This window comes from Nipponia nippon, unplaced genomic scaffold, assembly GCF_047370975.1.
Source record: "Nipponia nippon isolate SJK-2023a ecotype South Korea unplaced genomic scaffold, ASM4737097v1 scaffold_10, whole genome shotgun sequence".
NCBI classification, from domain to species: domain Eukaryota; kingdom Metazoa; phylum Chordata; class Aves; order Pelecaniformes; family Threskiornithidae; genus Nipponia; species Nipponia nippon.
In genome coordinates this window covers 22,882,786-22,901,655 of record NW_028262291.1, presented here as the reverse complement: position 1 = coordinate 22,901,655, position 18,870 = coordinate 22,882,786, and the positions used below count along the sequence as shown (strand labels likewise).

At 38.7% G+C, this 18,870-nt stretch overlaps 1 long non-coding RNA gene across 1 annotated transcript in view; it reads right to left on the bottom strand.

Annotated features, from left to right (window-relative positions):
- Positions 1-18,870, bottom strand: part of LOC148057119 (uncharacterized) — a 50,926-nt gene that overhangs the window by 13,652 nt on the left and 18,404 nt on the right. Inside the window, exons 2-4 of the long non-coding RNA XR_015701890.1 lie at positions 3,309-3,374; positions 1,915-2,036; positions 1,230-1,327 (exon numbers count right to left, since the gene is read on the bottom strand). This is a non-coding gene — a long non-coding RNA (uncharacterized LOC148057119). The remainder of the gene's footprint in view (positions 1-1,229; positions 1,328-1,914; positions 2,037-3,308; positions 3,375-18,870) is intronic.

Sequence of the window (18,870 nt, the reverse complement as noted above, 5' to 3'; positions counted from 1 at the left end):
TTTTTACTGTGAGGGTGGGCAAACACTGGGTCAAGCTGCCCTGAGAGTCTGTGGCATCGTTGTAAGCCCCAAACACCTGTACTGTGAGCCTGGACTCCCTGACAGAACATCCCAGGAGTCGAGAGAGGGTTAAGTCATGAGGAAGGGCCTAGTGCCACTTCTCTTAATTAGTCACTTCTCTTGATTTGACGGGTGTCTCAACCACTCCTGGAACTGGGATGAAAGAAGGTTCCAGAAACCCAGGAACCAGGGGCCAATAAATAGGGACATGTGTGAGTGTACAGGGGCTCTCTACACTGAATACCCCTGCTGGCAGGTCTGATGCTGGATCCAGGATTGGTGATCTATTTCTCTCTTCCCCTCTCTCTTTCTTTCTCTCTGTTTCCCTTCCTAAAGTTATTGAGTAAAACAAGGCTTACCTTGGTTTCCTATAAAGCCACATAACTTAGGTAGATATAATTGTTAGAGGGCCAACGTTTACAGAATATTTGGTCTATAGAAATCTACCATTAAAGTTGATGTTTATGTATGGACCTTGAGTGTTATTTCACCTTAATCCACACCGAGGGAATTTGTGAATCTGAGTCACTCCCCCCTCCCCACAGGTGGGACGTGACAGTCTCCATCCTTGGAGACATTCAAAACAGAGTGGACACTGCCCTGAGTAACCTGCTGTAGCTGACCCTACTTGAGCAGGAGGGTTGGACTAGATGGTCTCAAGAGGTCCCTTCCAACCTATGATTCCGTGATTCTGTAAAGACAATTTTATACATCTATATATACATATCTATAAAAAGGAGAAATGTAAATTTGTGTATGTTACACATTAGTGAATTGATGCAAATGAATTATTCCCTTTCACAAAAAAGTTCAGCTATTTTCAGGACCTAAATCTTGTGGCCTCCCATAATCTTTAATATGTGGTATTACAAGAACAAACGACACCCTTCAACCTGGCCTTTGCCAATCTGGAGACTCACAGAACCTTGTTTTTGTAGAGAAAAGATCTACATGTACTTCATCCTTCCAGGGAGAGGAAGGAAGGGAAGAGAAGAGCCATGTATGAGTGACATTAATAAGATCACGTACTGTATTATGTGGTGACTTGACTAAGTACTAAAGCATTAGTAAACCACTACCAGGGGATGGACAATCACATAAGAGAACATTCTAGGTAATTTTCACTCCGGTTGACAGCATACACATATACATACACAATAGTTGCATACCATTTTTGTGCAGTTCTGGAGAGGGGTGGGCTTCTGCTCAAGTGTTGTTATTATCTGAATCTGATCCTGTGAGCCTGCAATTGCTTTTAGGTCAAAATCTGTTGTTGAAATGGCAAACAGAATAGCAAGTAAAGGTTTCCTACATTGCAGCTATTGGTTGAAGATGTAATACATCAAAGCAGAGCACAGATGCAATCATGCAGCAAGCTATTTTAAAAACTTCAATGAACCATTTAAAATAAACTCATTGCAAAGTAATTTAACACCACCATTTTTACAATTAAATATACTATTTTAGCATGCAAATGCAGCACATTAATCCCATGTCAGGATAGAAAATGAAGTGAAACTGAAGGGATTCTGATACATGAAAGTCATCTCAGTAATTTCTCATCACTTCATGGTGCTCTTAAGCACTGTAATGAAAGAATGAATTGATTTAAACAACATTTTGTTGGAGCAATGGGGTTTGTGGAATTAAATTAACTTGATGGTTTGCTGTAAGAGCAGGCCTGCATGGCATTATGTTATTCTTGAAATTAATTTCTTTTCCTCTCCAGAGTTATTTTTGTTTTGGTTTGGGGTTGATATTTTCTTTCTTACTTATTTCCATATTATCCGCTAAGGACTTCTGTGCTCATTTTCCACATTCATCATTTCATTAAAATGAATAAAAAATGCTTACTCAGATCCTTGTTGTCAGGTTCCTGAAGCCAGGAATCAGCAAGAATTCTTCAGTTTTATTTTTTTAAAAATAACACACTATTCCTTTTTCTTTATTTGTATTAAATCCTTCTCTTCTTTTCTCTGTTAGGGAATATGGTAGAATAGAAGAATATTAACCAGGAAAATACAGATTCAGATTATGCAGGGCTATCAAGGGAAAAATGCTCCAATGTAGCGTTTTAATGAAGCAAAACACAGCACCTTTCAATATATCAAGTTTAGTTACTGTTGTGGGCAGTCGTAAATGTTGCAGTATTTCTAAGAGTAAATACCTAGGTTAGATAAGACTCCTGTATTTGTTTAGGCATGACTTTAGCTCTACAAAACATCAGCAGTGTTTAGACAGAGAATGTGATGCTCAGACTCCTAAGAGCCAGATCATAAACTCTCTTATTTCCATTACTAGTACTCAGCTAATGTATCATTTGCTATTATAGCCTAGGCTATACAGTACCCCTTGCACTCCCATCACAAAGGAACTCCCATTGGCACCAACAGGAGATATGCAGGTGACTCAAAGGGCCTTTCATTACCTGGCGCCTTCCCTTTATTTTATAACTTCAAACCCATATTGTTTGGAGGGAGGAAGTAGTTGGGCATATCAGTTCTCAGCCTGGAAAAAAATCATGTTTGCTCAAACTAGAGAGGAAGCACTCTGGTAAGAAATGTCAGGATATGCTTGTAAAGACAGTGGGTAAATACCGCTGTGGTTCTTTCTCTTACTGTAAAAATAAACTAACTGAAATGGTTGATTGTAACAATGATTGCCAGGTTTTTGTCCTTTCACTGAGACTTGAAGATTTAGTATTTCTAATACTTTGAGAAAAGCAGATTTAACACTTTGGATGCTAATGTATGCCATACCTATAGTGCTGTTTCCTTAGCTTGGTATCAAGGGTTGGTTCCTACTGAGTTTATTCAATAATCACAGAAACAGATACAGGAACATAGCATTATGCTCTGCTGACTCAGAGCAATGGAGGTTAGTTACTTTAACACACTTCTTTTATCAAGGCTTACTCACTTTGTGTCACTTTTTGTTTCCAAGAAAAGCCCAGCATGTGTCTCACTTGTCTCCAGATCCCCATGCTCTGGGGAGAGGGGTGCTGCCAGACCCAAGGTGGATAAACCTTGTTTGTTCTGGCCCGTACCGGGCTCTGGGATCTCACCATCTGCATTTCTCTGGTTTGATCAGCTGCCACAACTTCTGAAGCGCCAGCTTTTGTTAGTGCAATGACTATGAAGTGACATACCCAGAGCGAGAGAGTTTGACCACCTTGTCACAAACAGTCTTAAAACCCTGCCAGGGCTCCCAGAGCAGTACTCAGAGCTGCAGTTTCCTTCTGTGCTTACCTCTTCACATCTTGCAACTCTCATTTTGCTTGCTTTCTTGGTGCAGCATGGACCCCTTGTTCTCATCTGTGTAGCAGAGTTACAGAAATAGGGTGAGAGACTCAAAATGTTTTTCAAGAACTACCAAAGACCTCTTCCTTGTGACGAAATGAAAATGCTGAGGGGGAAATGACAAATTATACACTGATAGTTCTTTTTTAAGCACACCAAGGCAATTCATTAAGTGATGGACACTTCTTTCTCCTAATATTTTCTACCTGTTTTCTATATACTAGAAATATTAGGAAGAGTCCTTTTCAAAATGCCTCCACTACATTGATTGACTGCACATCGATAGCAAGCAGCCCAGCTGCCCCTATGTTTCTTTGTAGTTCACCTTTTTAGACCCTTCATGTTTCTATGAGAAGGGAATAAAAGATTTTTATCTCTCTGAGCTATGGAAGATGCTCGGTTTCCTTGCAGACAAGCTTGCTTTGTCAGGAATGGTCTCTAGAATTAATTATCTGAATAATCTAAGTAGCATGTAGCAAAAGACCAGATGCTAAAACCTCCTAAATTGCAAAGCCCTGTTTCATAGTATTGCATTAGAAGCAAACAAACATGAACAAAAACCCCAAAGCTTTTCATAATGTATCTTCCTAGCAGTGTCATGTATTTTTAGCATCTATTCAGGTCTTTCTGCAGCCCTGCTTCAGACATAATGTGATATAGTTATACCAATAGTGAAAGTTATTTACAAAGAAAATCTCAATTCAGTGTCAGTGATTTGCTTTTTTTCCTGCAGATTCCATGCTCACAGATTTTAGCACGATTTTACTGAAGTACAGGAGGCCAAGTGAGTCACCCAACCCACACAAGGGGTCAGTGGCTCTTCCTGAGGTTAGAGCTCAGGACATTGCTGTGCTTCGCACTTCAGGAACAATTATGTTTGTGTTAAGCTAATGAGTTACAATTTTTTGAGCCATATTCCAGTAACAGATGTACATTTATGGCTTTCACTAGGCACAATGCAAATTGAATCTATGTGTCCAAAGATAGAAAATGGCTTGTGATTTGTATGCATCAGATTTAATCAATAAACTCAACAGACCAAGTTTTTTCATAGTTTTACTCTATTGACGTTTACATAGTTACACCAGAGGTAAATCTGTCCCAGTGAGAACATCTAATTCAGATTAAATATTCTGACTGCTGTTCAGCAAAACAATGTAAAATCTGGTGTTGGTGGCAGTGTCACTGGCAGTGTAAAGGAACAGTGTCACAGAACTGACATGCTACAGCCATGCCTTAGACCATAAAGACCAATGCAGCTGAATAAACAATCAATGGCCAACTATACCCTGTAGGTACTGGTTGAAGAAGGAGTACTACTGCCACCTCTCACATAATCTGTGGAGATTTTCCAGTACATATCTTTGATTCTCTTAGGAGTTGAGATTTCTCATAGTTTAGGCTGTTGTGTGTGGGAAGTCTATGTCCTCTGCTTGATACAGAAAGCTGGGATACTGGATATTATATTTTCCTTTTAAATATATATACTTACTCAGATGTAGCAATATTTATTTTCAAGTGTGTATGTAGATCCTAAAATTAAGATTGTATTAACTATTAATAACTATAAATATTAAAATGCACTACAATTAGGTATTCTGCAAAAATGCAGAGACATTTCCTAGTATATTGTTAATGTTTAAGTAGTTGGTTGTTGTTTTTCTTTAACCCTATTTGCAAGGTTTAAGAGATTTTGTTAGTCAATAAAGCTATATCAAACATAATTTTGCAATAACTGAAATGCCAGATCCCCTGTTTATGTCCACTGCTGCTGCTCCATTCAGTCCAGCATGGCGCTAGCAGAGTCTTTAATTAGTTAATTTTTTTACCATTTAGTACTGGGGCTTAGTTTGGTTTTTGAAAATAATTACCAGCATATATTCAGTTGGGAGTTCTGTTTAAAAATTTATGTTATACCATGGTCTTTTATTTTTCCCAATAAAGTATCTGGTTTAATGAGTATTTTGTATCTACTGGGAAGCACACACTAATCAAGTAGGAGCTTTTATGTAGACAGCCTAGGACTGAAAAATAATGACAAATTGCATTGAATGACATTCACCTCATACAGAGGGCTAACATGAGACCTAGGCACAAGTCTTTCTATAACTGAAGGACAGAAATGGAATTTAAGTGGTCTACATGACGCTTCTCTAATAACTCTCTCCACAGAGCTGAATTTTATGCACAGTGAACCTTATCAAACAAATGTCATGTCACGGTATTGATGTAAATGCGCATCTAAAGCATATTTGTGCCAGGATCATCAGTGCTGATGCCCTAGACCTAATTCTGAAACCTTGACTGTTAAGCCTAACATGAGCAAGAATTTTTATAAGTGTGAATTTCAGAATTCTTCTTCACAGAAATCAAATAGGATGTGTGGCTGTGGCAGATGTGTCTCTCTTGTGGAAACGTCCTAATTTCAAAGGCTTCTCACAGATTCTCATATGAAGTTGTTGAGGGTGTTAAATTAAGCCTTGGGTAGTAAGGAGTACCAGCTACAATAAATACAGAGAAACCTAGGATTTTCTGTGCTGGAACAGATCAATGAGCCATTTAATTTGTTATCCTTCCTCCAGCAGTGGCTGTCGCCAAACTGTAGGGAAAAACCTCTTCAGAGCATGTGTGCTGAGAAAGTTCTGCTGTATCTTTCCTGAGAAATATAGAGTTGCTAAACGATAGATCAAGTTTCCTCAGAAAAATGAAAACTGCATCTTCAAAAGTTATTACTTCATGAGCTTTTCAGCATAACCAGTTGTGATAAAAATGTAAGTGATTTGCAGTGGAACATTGCAATATCAGAACTCCATACTGCTATTGAATGCATCCATAATACTTTTTCTGGTACATCATGATATTAAATACCAGAGATCTGCTGATGAATATACCAGAACTATCATTCATCTGATTGTTATTAAGCAGCATGATCCAGACCAGTGACTTCAATAGCTATAAAACAGAATCCTCTTTGAAAAGACCGATACTCTTCTTGGTTAAATATGTGTCCAGTTTTAGGGTTATGACTTTGTTTGTTTGTCTTTGTGGGTTTTATTTTTAATGACCCTGAGCTTTTGCATAATGAGGCTGACATAAATTATTTTTATTTGATGATTCTTTCAGCTGCCTGTAGTGTGACTAGGCTTGCCTGAAACTGTAGTAAATACTCTGAGAGGCCAAAGTCTGTCGAAACTATCAAGTACTCTACTGGAAAATTCAAATTCATTTAAAACATTAACTTCCTCCTCATTTAAGCTTTTATTGCTAAGAGTTTACAACTGATTTTATGACTTTGGGATGATTAATTTTAATGCAATTCTTTCTTTGTTCTTTGATCAACTTTCTCCATTTTCAATACTCATTTAATGGTACTTTTCTAAAATCATATGTCATCTTCCTATCTGCATATTCCACTCAAAGCAGTAAAACCTTGTCAAGATACTGCCTTGCTGGCTTGGTTTATTGGAATGTGCACCTGCAAATCGTTAATGGAAGATATAGTGCCTCTCAACACTTCTAATGTTGCCCCAGTTGATCATATGCTCTCTTTTTCATCAATATATCTGTAAGCTCTGGGCATATGTTATGACAGCACCTTCCCTTTTGAGGAAATCTCAATAAATGCCATTATTGTCACTGAACTGAGAAATTTCTCTCAATTTACCATGGCTTGATGTGAGGCACACCCCTTGGACAAAAGTCTTAATGAGAGGTACAAAGCAAACTAGCAACAGGAGGTAAAATTATGTAATATTTTTAGCGACGGTAATATTTTCTGCTTTCTCAGTTGCATGGTTTTGCTTTCCTAGATTGAAGGAAGATAAAAGAATAGAAAAATACCAGTAAGTTTGTCCATAAAATAGGGGGTTTCCTTTATGAGATGTCAGGTGACAATAACCCAATGAACATGTTCTCTCAGAGTTTATGCAACAGAGAGCTTGAATTGTAATCCAACTTTGCACAGTCCCTGCTCCGAACCCTGTTTGTGTGTTAGCGTAGTTTGCTCTTAGACCTTTGCAAGGTGCAGTTCAGCTACTCAGGTGCTTGAGCCATCATTTAGGGGAAACAGTGCAAAACCTCCTTCCCTTTGCTTTCCTGTTGCTGAGTTGCACAAGCAGATCCTAATCTTCCATTGTGGACAAAAGTATAAAAAAAAAGATTCCTTCTTCAAGTAAGTGAAGTGTGGGTGGCTTAATTTGAGTCCTGGGGAGCCAGATAATGGTCAAGGACTACATACAATGACGAGTACTTACACAAATACAACCAGCTAAAATCAATTGGCTTCAGGAGTCCATAATTCTCCTTTGAGGTGTGTTCAGTGTGTAGTGATAATAATAGTTGGCTTTTCATATTTATATTTTACTGCCAACAAAAATGAAGAGGTAACCATCATCCCTAGAGATATGCCAAAGACATACCATAGTACAATGACAAGCTGAGACATTTCTGCCATAAAGAAATGACTATTGTGAAGATATTAATAATGGGATTTTAGAAGTACAATATCTTCTTTTAAAAAAATACTTTGTGGCTCCTTTTCCCCTCCTTGTAAGCTTAAAGCAGATTTATTTCTAACTGAGGTTGTTTTTAATAACAAACAATTACATTAAGAAAAAAAATACAGAAATAAATGTTGGCGCAAATAGATCAGGAAAACGTTCTCATGATAATGATCGAAGCTTGCTGCTTTTCCCCCAATAACCTTTATTAAAATTAATATTATTTGCTCTTTACACGACACAAAGTCCATGCCTTTTAACAGAAGGGAATTATATTAGGTGGTACCTAGATACCGTGACGATAGGCACACCAGGGAGACCAGCCTTGTTCTGTCTGATTCCTAGTCACAGCAGTAGTCATAGAAACACAGCACTGACAGGGATGTGGAGTCCAATCTCTTACTCTCACAGGCAATTACAGTATTCAATCCCATTCATCAAACCCCATTTTAAAAGTGGTTTCATTTAATGAAGTCAATTAGGAGCAGAGATGGATGGACAGATTACATAGATGACTGTATATTAACCTTTTCTGGTTTTAGTCTCCTCAATACAAGTATTCTTTTTTTTCTTTTTCTTTTTTTTTTTTTTTTTTTTTTACCTAGGATCTCTAGTGTGCCTCTGCTTCCTCCCTGGGTTGGGTTCCTTTATACAGAAAGAACAGAATGGTAATAAACCCGTGAAATCCTTTGGGGGTCTGACAGCAATAATGCATGCTTTAGAGGAAAGCAATCCCTGTGACATCTTTGCAGCCTAACAAAAAGGTTATTTTGTCATTAAGTGATTTTTCTCTCTTGTTTTAGTAACACCAACCATCAATCAAGTTCCAGGAGTATAACAGACATTAAGAAAATTGTTGCCTTTTATACCTGTAGTTGTGCTTCATTAATGAACAATGAACAGCCTTTTCCATTTTCTCTATAATCTGTATGAATTTCAGTGGCACAGAAAATTACATGGGAAAAAGTGTTGATTTGATTTAAAGAGGATTTGGGTTTAGTATTTACAGATTGTCATGGCTGGTGTAAAGCAATCTCTTCACCTTCCTGATGCTAATTCAGACTCCCAGCAAGGGATTTCAGGGTCTTAATATTTAGTCCTAGGACCAAGGAAGAGCACATTATTCCAGCTGTCTCAGAGCCTGACCTGGCATTTGCTCTCTCAGCAGATTTCAGATAGCTAGATTACAGATTTCTTGTAGCCTGCCATGTTTTTTGTAGAGCACTTTTGAGGTGCTGCCTAATTTGTCTCTTCCAGGCAGAATGGCCATTTCAGAGTTTCTTCAATATCTTGCCAGCAGGCTCGGGAAGGCCACCTCACCTCTGGTTTTGGGATGCAGGATTCGCTCCCACAGACACAAGCAGAAAGTGACACTAGAATGGCACCATTCACATCACAGATTTCGGGCAGGAGATTTTATCCAGCCATTTGTCAGAAAGCAATTATGTGTCCATGTCAACATTTTCATCACTGAATGTCTAAGTTAGGCAGATTTTAAATTCCAGGTGAGTAATTCTCCTTTCAAAATTCATTTGTTTGCAGTTACAGGGGCCACAGGCTATTTCTGTAAGTCTCTGCCCAGAGACTAGGTGTCTAATTTTAGTGCGGTAGACAATAGAGTTTAGGGGAGCTAGAACTGCTCAACACTCCAGAAAATCAGTTTGGAGATGATACTGAAACAGTTTTTAGCAAGCGGTTTGTTAAGGAGGAATTCCAGAGAACACACATGGCTTTGGAGGGTTAGATCTAACAGTTCTTCAAAGGGGGAAAATAGCTTAGCCAATTAATCCTCATAATATGAAATATCCAACTATGAGAACATGTTTTTTTATAACTCTCCTCCCAACTTTACCTAATTAGTTTTTTGTTTTCTCTTGTTTAGCATTTTGTTTTCCTTTAGGCCATTACACTTAGTCACAGTACATGGTATATATTATTTTGGTTCTTGGGTTACTTTGAAAATCTGAGCTGCCTTATAATTATCGATTCTGAGCTTAAGAATGATTGTTGGTCACACCATTGCCTATGAGACCAATTTTTTGGACACAGTGGCACTCCCTTGCAGACTCTGTATTTATATGTTCTTTAGAAAAATAATGTGAAGTAGTTTTACTAAAACAATCATGAAGTAAATATTTCTAAGCAATTTGTTAATATGAAGCCTATCAGCGAATAGTTGTCCAGAAGGATTTCCTGCCACCCTGTGTGGTGGCCACTATGAAATGCATTTTGTGGTCTCAGCCTATCTCATGAAGTAAAATACCCAAATAGTAAAAACAATCCCAAGAGAAAGAAAAAAAAAGGTGTATTACCTGGTAACGTTTCTGACTCAGGCAGAAGACAGGACACACTGGAGATAAGCTTAATATTCTCTGAAGTGCAGTCAGCAGGGTGAGCTCATTGCCCATTAAATGGGAAATTTTCAGACTATTCAAGTATTCATGCCAGATTTCTTTGGGGACTGTTTGGAGAATTTAATTCTCCAGGATTGCTGCACAACAGCTTCTCCCAAACATATAAACTCACGAATGGGGGGGGGGGAGGGGGGGTGTGTGGCAATAAAAGATGGAAATTAACATAGCCAAATGCTCATGCAAATTATGTTTGAGTGCACATGATGCTCAGATGCTCCAGACCACCTGTTAACTTCCCATGGCCTTCAGTCTCTGTCTCTGGTCCTTCCCTTCTACATCTTCAGCAAAGGGATGGCTGCTTCCTGGTTTTCTACAGATTTGCTTAGAGTCCTGTTTTGTAACTTTGGAGAAGATCAGTATCCTACTAGGAAAGAACACTAGGAAAAAACTTGATTGGAAAGAGGTCCAGGTATTTCTTCACAGACTTTTGTTCACAGAACGTTAGTTCTGTGACTTCCCATTTGTGTGTGTACACAATAGAGAAGGCAGAGGAAGTTAAAGTAAAATACTACCATATAAGGCCCCAAATCAAGAGTTACCTATCAAAATTTTTAGCACACTTTTCCTCAGTATTGCTTTGTGTCGCAGAAATTCCTGATGTAGTCTAGACTAGGCTCTAGACCAAGGCTTGAATTTCCTGAAGCCCCCTTAATGTTGGTCTGGAAGCAGTGGCTGTACTGGTGTTTCTGGGATCCATTTGAATAAGGTATATCTCACTTAATCCATTCATAAAGCAAATATTCGTATCTGTGTTTCAAAACATTTTCCAAACCAATGTGTTAACCAATGTGTTTATCTCCACTGGAAGTCAAAGTAAATCTTCTGTGTATTAGGCAGAGGAGCACATTTAGCCAGGGGTCAGCCCTGGAATTCCTTAATGCTAAAAATAAGGAAAACCCATGTTTTTCCATTCTTTTTATTAATTTCTTTCATTTATTTCTTTCTGTCTATTCTTTTTTTTTTCAAAATATAATACACCTCTGTCTGAGAAGACCTAATCATAAAACAGCAAGCTGTAAGTGCATGTGTAGACACAGGGAACGTGTAATAGTCCTTTCTCCTGGATACTTCTCCATGCGTATTCTATATGATGTATTTCTGCCAGTGAAGACACTGGTTTTCAAATCAGTAGTAAATTTTTTCATTCCTGTATTTGGCTTCTATTCACTAATGCAGTAAGTGCTTTACAGATTCCTCAGTAGAGTAGATGAATAGCTTGTGTCTCACTAAGCCATTTCTACTATGTCACTGTGACTACAAACCCCAGAAATGAAGGCACAATGTCTAGCACAAAATGCTCCTCTGACCTTTGTTTCATTACACCCACTCCCCATAACAGCCCACAAATTTGTATTGCTTCTTATACCACAATCTTAACGTTACTGAAGTGAATTCATTAACGTTCATTGTCTTGTTTGCAAGATAAAGCCAATCAGCAAGCTACTGTTAAACCAATTTATTTGTAAGAGGTATTTTCCAAGCCAGGAGAAATTACAGCAATTGTTCATCATTAATTTTGTTAATAGATGTGTGTTCATTTGTACTACCTTGTAAACAAGGCACTGCATTATACAGTAGGCATACTGCTAAACTTGGGATGCTGTTTAATGTCCTCATTTTATTCTGTATAATCACAACATTTTCCTAGAAACCATGACTAATAACCTTGAGGCAGGGCTCTTTGTGAATTTTGAAGAACCAAGAAGCTGAGCTTTGGAACCAGCCCTGAATATTATAAATCTTCACCTATATCAGAACCTGAGCAAATGTAAAGTGAATTATTGAGGCAACTAGCTTAGCAAGATTCTAAAAAAGGATTAGACACATATGAATACTGTAAAAAAAAGCCTCTGCAGTTACAGCAGGCAGAATAAAATTGCAAGGGCTATCAGCCCACATGCTTCAAGGCATAAGCAAATCACCAGCTTGAGTCAGGAAGAAATGTTCTCTCATGGGAATTATTTTTATCTATAATGCAATTATGTGCATTATAAAACACTTAAGTTCCTGATGAATCAGTCGTTGACCACTGTTGAGAGACTAACTGATCTGGTTTTGATACGGAAATTTCAAAGTGCATAGACTTGAAGGGTAACCAATCAGCTTTTAATGAAAACTTTCAGACAGGAAACTGAAAGCACTTTATAAGGAAAATAAGTTTCAGTATCCTCATTTTACAGATTAAGAAATGATACCAAGAAGAGAGAAGTGGATTAACCAAAGTCACAAGCCAAACACAGTCAAAGCCAAGTGTATCCTGCAGCATTCTGAGTCTTACACCAGTGCTCATCCTGTTGGGCCTGAACCTGTTGCTTGTTCAGTTCTGTTAAGTTTTGTCTTCACAAAATTGTCTTAATGCAAGTTCTTCATGAATCTGTTTAATTGGAAGCACTCCGAGTCGGTTTCACAGAACTGTCTTCACGTAAATCATTTGGAGTCATGTTTGTGTGGATCAGTCACCTATCAAGAACTAGTTATGGATTGCTGCAGGGGAAAATAGACTGTCATCACTGCAACAGAATAACTTTACCATTTTTGCAATGCAGACTATTCTCCCCAGGGCAGACAAATTGTTTCAAATAAACGCGATTTTGTTTCAGAACAATTATTCCACTCTCCTCAAATATGTGCAAAGAAATAGTGCTTGGGGCTGGGTGTCGAGGTAAGAGGTTTCTCTCTTTCTTGAATATGGGGTGGGAGAGGTTGGGCCTGGTGGGCAGGAGGTGTGAGCGCTGGCTCTCTGATCGTGTGCCCTGTGGTAACCTGTGCATAGGCACTGCTAAGTCTCATGTGCAGGGGCTGTTTTCCCCCTGTTCCCATCTCTGGTCCCTCAGGACTGCTGTTCTTTAATACTGACTCTTCCTATTGTAAAATAGACTTGCCCTGCACAAAGAGGTGTGAAAGAGTCATATGATACACAAACACAGTGACTACCTGACAAAGCAAAGATTAATTTTGTTTCATTTTATATGTAATGAAAGGAAAGAGATTTTTTCCCTTTTAATATTGTGAAAAGGAGACGACTGGATACAGAGGGAAAAGAAAAAAAGGAGAAAAGCTGAGAAGGATAGCTATGGAATAAGTGCAAAGAAGAGGCAGGTCACTGGAGTATGTAGCTGAACATCATGGGGTAGAAATCCAGTCAAAACTCCAGAAAGGTCTTAGATCACCCAAAGATCTTTGTTTTGATGGTGTCTGTTGCTGCTTCTGTGATCTGGGGTTTCTGACAAGTTCTGCTCCCCAGCTTTTCCACAGGATCACAGAGTGATAGAAACAGGGAATCAACCCAAGGTGTAGTAGTCCCCAGTCCAAGGAAACACTGTCCACCAGTACTGTTGTGCTTATGATGGAGGAGATCTCATAAAATGGTTGGACTCAAATTTGCTGTCTTCTCTGCAGTGCAGCAGGCCCAGCAATGATGGTTTATAGTTTTTCTTTCCAGTTGAATCTGTCTTCCTCATGCCATCATGCATTTGTCATGGATTTTGCTGGGGACAAATACTGGCCTATCCAAATGTTGATAGTCCTGTGCTTAATCCTGCTCCAGTTGAAAGGAATGTTAGAAATCCCGTTGATGTCTGGAACGTGGGATTATGGTTTATAGCATGGGCAAGACCATACTCCAGAGCTGGAACAGCATACAAAAACCATGGCTTTCCAAGTGCTTAGGTCATTCTCAGAGTGGTAAGTTACATTTTCAATGGCAGTTTCTTGGGCTTTTGGTGGTGTTATATCTAATAAGAATCCAATAAAAAAGCAGGGTCATGCATCTGATCTGAGCTCTACGACAAGTCTGGTAACTGCCAGTACAACTTCCATTATAAGACCTGGTCTCTTAGGACACCATCACGCCATGAGGGAGCTCATGTACAAAGTACCTCCTGTAATAGGAGTTAAATTGTCTGGTCTTATGGCTGAGCACTACATAGCCTGGCTTGTGTATAGTGCTGCAGTGTAGGTGACCTCATTTGTATTTTGAACATGCTTATGGTCTCATTTGCCCTTGTTCTTGATACAGTCCTAACTGCTTCATGTGTCCTCCTGATCCCAAAGTCACTGAAGTGACACTTTGTCATAAGGTGAAATATCTTTATTTTCAGCTGTCTAAAGGAAAAAACAATGACAGTGTTATATTTATTGGAACATGGATGTCAAATCAAATCAATTGTTTTGCCCAATGGTCACTAAATCTGTCATTTAGTCTTTAGGCATTGAGAGAGACAGGAGAGGGAAAAAGATCAAACCAAGCCAAATTGAATGAAGCCACATCAATATTAAAGTTCTGTACAAGTCGATGAAAAAAGACATTTGATTTTATGGGATTTGTAAATCATTGTATGTACTGGGTGATATATAGTATAGGAATGAATGTAAGATAACCATTTACAAAAAAATAAAAGAAAACTGGATGAAAGTCCATCCAGGCATGCAAGGAGGGATGATCTGCAATGTGAATAAGTGAGGCTACTCAACGGTCTTGTGGACCAAAGCTAATGAATTTCTAATTTTACAATTAATACCATCTTTTTATCAACAAAAATATTTGTTCCTACTCTTGCAATATCACTATTTACAGTGTTTAAGGACTAGTATATTTCTTTGAAAAGTCATCCACTAGAGAACCCCTTTTCATTTGATTCTGATATTTATGATATTTTTTATCCCATTGGCAATATGCTATTTTGCTTTTAACGTCATCTTTTGATCACAGTGTTCAATATCCCAGGCAAAAACTAATTGCAACATCAGTCAGTTGTCATTTCTGTGTGGTGTGGAGGAAGCAAAAAACTTTCAGCTGTAACATAGCAGCACATGTGAGGAAAAAGATTGCAGACAATGAAATATCTGTCAAATGTAGATCCTCAGCAGACTTTTCTTGCTGCTGTTTTCCTATTCTGACAGTGTCAAGGAGGTGCTATTCAATACTGCTGACTGTATTTCCCCTTTTTTCTCAGGTTTTAGACAGTATCAACTTCTGTCAAAATATCCATACTTAACATAAATACTCAACAGGCTAAGATGAAACCCTGTTGCATAAAACCATTATAAATAATACATTTTCTTTTAAATCTTTTAATTTGATTAAGGATATAAAACAGACAGATCATGCAAATTTTATTCAATAACTAGTTTATATCTGTCAGAAAATAGGGAAATCAAAGGGTTCTAGTTTAAAGCGTTCTTGCATCATAGTTAATCAGCATTTTTAACTTGCAGATCACAAGCTGGTATAAATGAATCAACTGCTGTGCTAGGACATCACATTAAAAATTCTTTTTGAATTCAAAAGCAACTTGTCACCATGCATGTTCTAGTAGTAAGTGCACATAGACACTTCAATGCTTTCTCTGATGTTGCTCATTTCCCGTCAAACACAAGGGCAAATTTCAATCATGAAATAAAACTGCTATGTTTGAAATCAATCATGGAATGATTAACAATAGTGGCCACTGCCGGGCTATTCTGCTTTGCATTTCTATAAGCTCTTTCTCTCTTCACATCCCACAGGGTTATTTTTACAAATGTGCATTAGTTCAGCCTCACAGCATATGGCCTCTGTGGCATTGTCAGTACTGTTAAAGCCAGGCAAAGCATGGCACAGAAGGTCTGTGTGGGATAAGAATCAGAAGGGTTATTTGCCACAGCCCAGCATCACATGAATGTGACAAAAAGACAGGTTCATCAGGTGAACTCATTCACGTGGGACAATGCTGCACTGAATAGCCTTACCTAGAAAGAGCAGAGTTACTCAGCTGCTGAATACACCGCAGATGCACTGTGAAGCCGAGCTCTGACAGTAACTTCATCCATGGTTGAGTGAGGCACCCGGGTGCGTGTAGGTCTGGTTCTGAGTGACTGGCCAAATAAGCCACCATGGGACTGGGAGCAGACTCTTGAAGTCACGAATCGTGATGTCCTGTTTAAACAGTAGAACTGCTCCAGATCTCTACCACCCATGTTATTTTGACAAGGAACGTAAATACAAAAACTCATGTCTTCCCTTTAAGAAAAGATCAAGAGAATTTTAAATGGCATTTGATCAGATAATGAAGCCAGAAAGCACTGTCCTTAGTTTACTGTTTCGTCTGCAGCACTGAAACTCTATGACTGTAACTCTCCTGGCAATACAGGTTTTATGATTAATTTTTTAACTGGATTCAGTTTTGCTGCCACACCCAACCAGGCCAGGAAATGAGACGACCTTTATTTCCAAACCCTTCATCCTCCAGTTGGCATTGAATGGTACCTGTTGTGATGAGTTGCTGTAGTGGGGATGCGGCTGGTTTCTGTTAGCACACAGTCACCATTGTCTTGCTTCTGCCTAGAGATGTCTACATCCCAGTCCCTTTTGTGTGACTGCGAATGCCAGCATTACCAGGGGTCTGTTGAACCTAGATGTTCTCAAATGTGCTTTCTGGACATAACATCCCTTTCATGCAAAAACAATGGGAAACAAAGGATCCAGAAATGCAGAAGTCAGGTTTTACAAAGTTATGATACTCTTGGTTGCAAGAAAACACCAAGAATCTTGCTGAGGGCAAAAGCGCTGCATCAAGGGATCTTTGAAAATCCTTTTTGGGATGGGAAGTGCTACCTGGATCACTACAGAAGAGGCAGGTCTTGCTAGAATTTCTTAGGGATGTTTGTGATCCTTCATTACTTAAGGACTTTGCCTTATTATAGCACTGCTGCTGTTGCTGGGAATGTCCAAGTTTGCCCATCAGTTTAGCAAAAGACTTAGAAAGCTTAAATTTTAGCAAGCATTTGACAGCTTGTACTGTTTAGATCACTCGCTCACAATACAGAAAGCATATTTCACTCTTGAAATGGAGTAATGATTATGATGGAAGTTCATAAAATCACCCATGGAAAAAAAAATCTGTGTTTAGACACATGGGAGTTTGTGCTGCCACATGGAAAGTAATATTTAATTGAAGCTATTTTAGCATATGGGCAAGGCTTAAGTTACATGAAACCCTCTGGGAAAGGATTACTGTTGATAACTGGCCAGCTTCTATTGTGGAGCAACCTAGCTTTGAGAGATTAATGAGTGTGCTAAAGCATTGGTAATGGTTCCTTTCAGAGAATTTATTTGCAGACCTTGATCTTTATCATATTTTTTAAAATACATGTGAAAAGTAATACCAATGCCATAGGCAGAAAACAGCTATCTGCCTATTGCAGATATGTACAACCAGAATAATACTCGTTAGAGCTTTGCAAAGATCAGCATTTCTTTCTGATGAGAATGTCCAAGCTTGAGTATGTAGTACACCACCATGTCACAAGTTTAAAGGAGGGTTGAGTGAGGCCATGTCTGAATGGCTGTCTAAGATAATGCAGTAAACTTGGCTAGAAGCTTTCTCTGGACAGCCTGTGGGTTATAAGCAACTCAGTGAGGCAACTCTCAGGTTGAGAGGAAAAAGATATGCTCGAAATATTCTGTTAAAACATATTTTGTCTCTGAAATACTGAGATATTACTATTGGGGAGCTAGTGATCAAGTTCACAAAAAAGATCCTTCTACCACTGTCTATACGCTTAGTAATGAGAGAGGTGCCCTGCAAACCTTCTGAAGAATAAACCCGTAACACTAAGAATTGCTGGTTGTAAAAGCTAGGTGTTCCCACTCTGGCACCTCTCCAAAGATAGTTTAACAGTGAGTTGGAGGCTGAAGAGAGGCTAAAAAGCATGTTGGAGTCAAAAAGGCATTAAGAGTAGAGACAGGTTGTGACGGCATCCCAGCTGCATCCTGTAATATGGTGTTTATAACAACAAGATTCTGCGTAAAATGAATAAAAGATAATTCAGTGCATATGTCACTTCTGGATATGGTAAAGGCTTGATTTGATATTTATTTGAAGAAGGCTTCTGGTGATTGTCTATTGTCATAGCATTAGATGAGAAGAGAGAGAATGAGTGACTCTTGAATGTGACTGCAGTAACAAGGAGAGCCTGCAGTCATGTCTTGTTAATTTACTGAGGAGAATGTCACATTTACATTTCAAATTAGCCCACTGCACATCTCTCAACTTGCTAGGATTATCCTGAGTTTTAAACCATCCAGATTCAGGTTTCATTATTTACCCAGATTACACTAATCCTTCACTTCACCCTCCCTCACTCCCTGCTACCCCACCCACAGAAAAAAGAAAGAAAGAGAGCCCTCTCCAGAAAATCTAACATTAAAGGGAGTTGCCAATCCTGCTCAGTAATTATGAGATGATTCCTCCAAAAGAGCAGGATGAAATGTCATTTTTATTATTCTTCTACTACTTCTCCCTCTCTCCCTCCTCCCACCACCACCTCCTTGCAGGCAGGCATCAGGAGTGAATTTTCAGTGTGATGTGCAGAGATTTAGCTGTGCGAATCCTATTACTGTTGTTAATTAGAGCACATTACCACAGCCAGCTAAAAACGTGCAGCCTTCAATGTTTATCTGCTTGCTCTCACTTCTTATCCGTATCCTGGGCCTGATTCTGATTTCTCACTGGTATTTACCTATGTAGTAGTAATGATCTATGGGAATTATTCCTGACTTACATTAAAGTAATAAGACCAGAATTTTTCTCAGCCTCCCATCTGTGACATTTATGC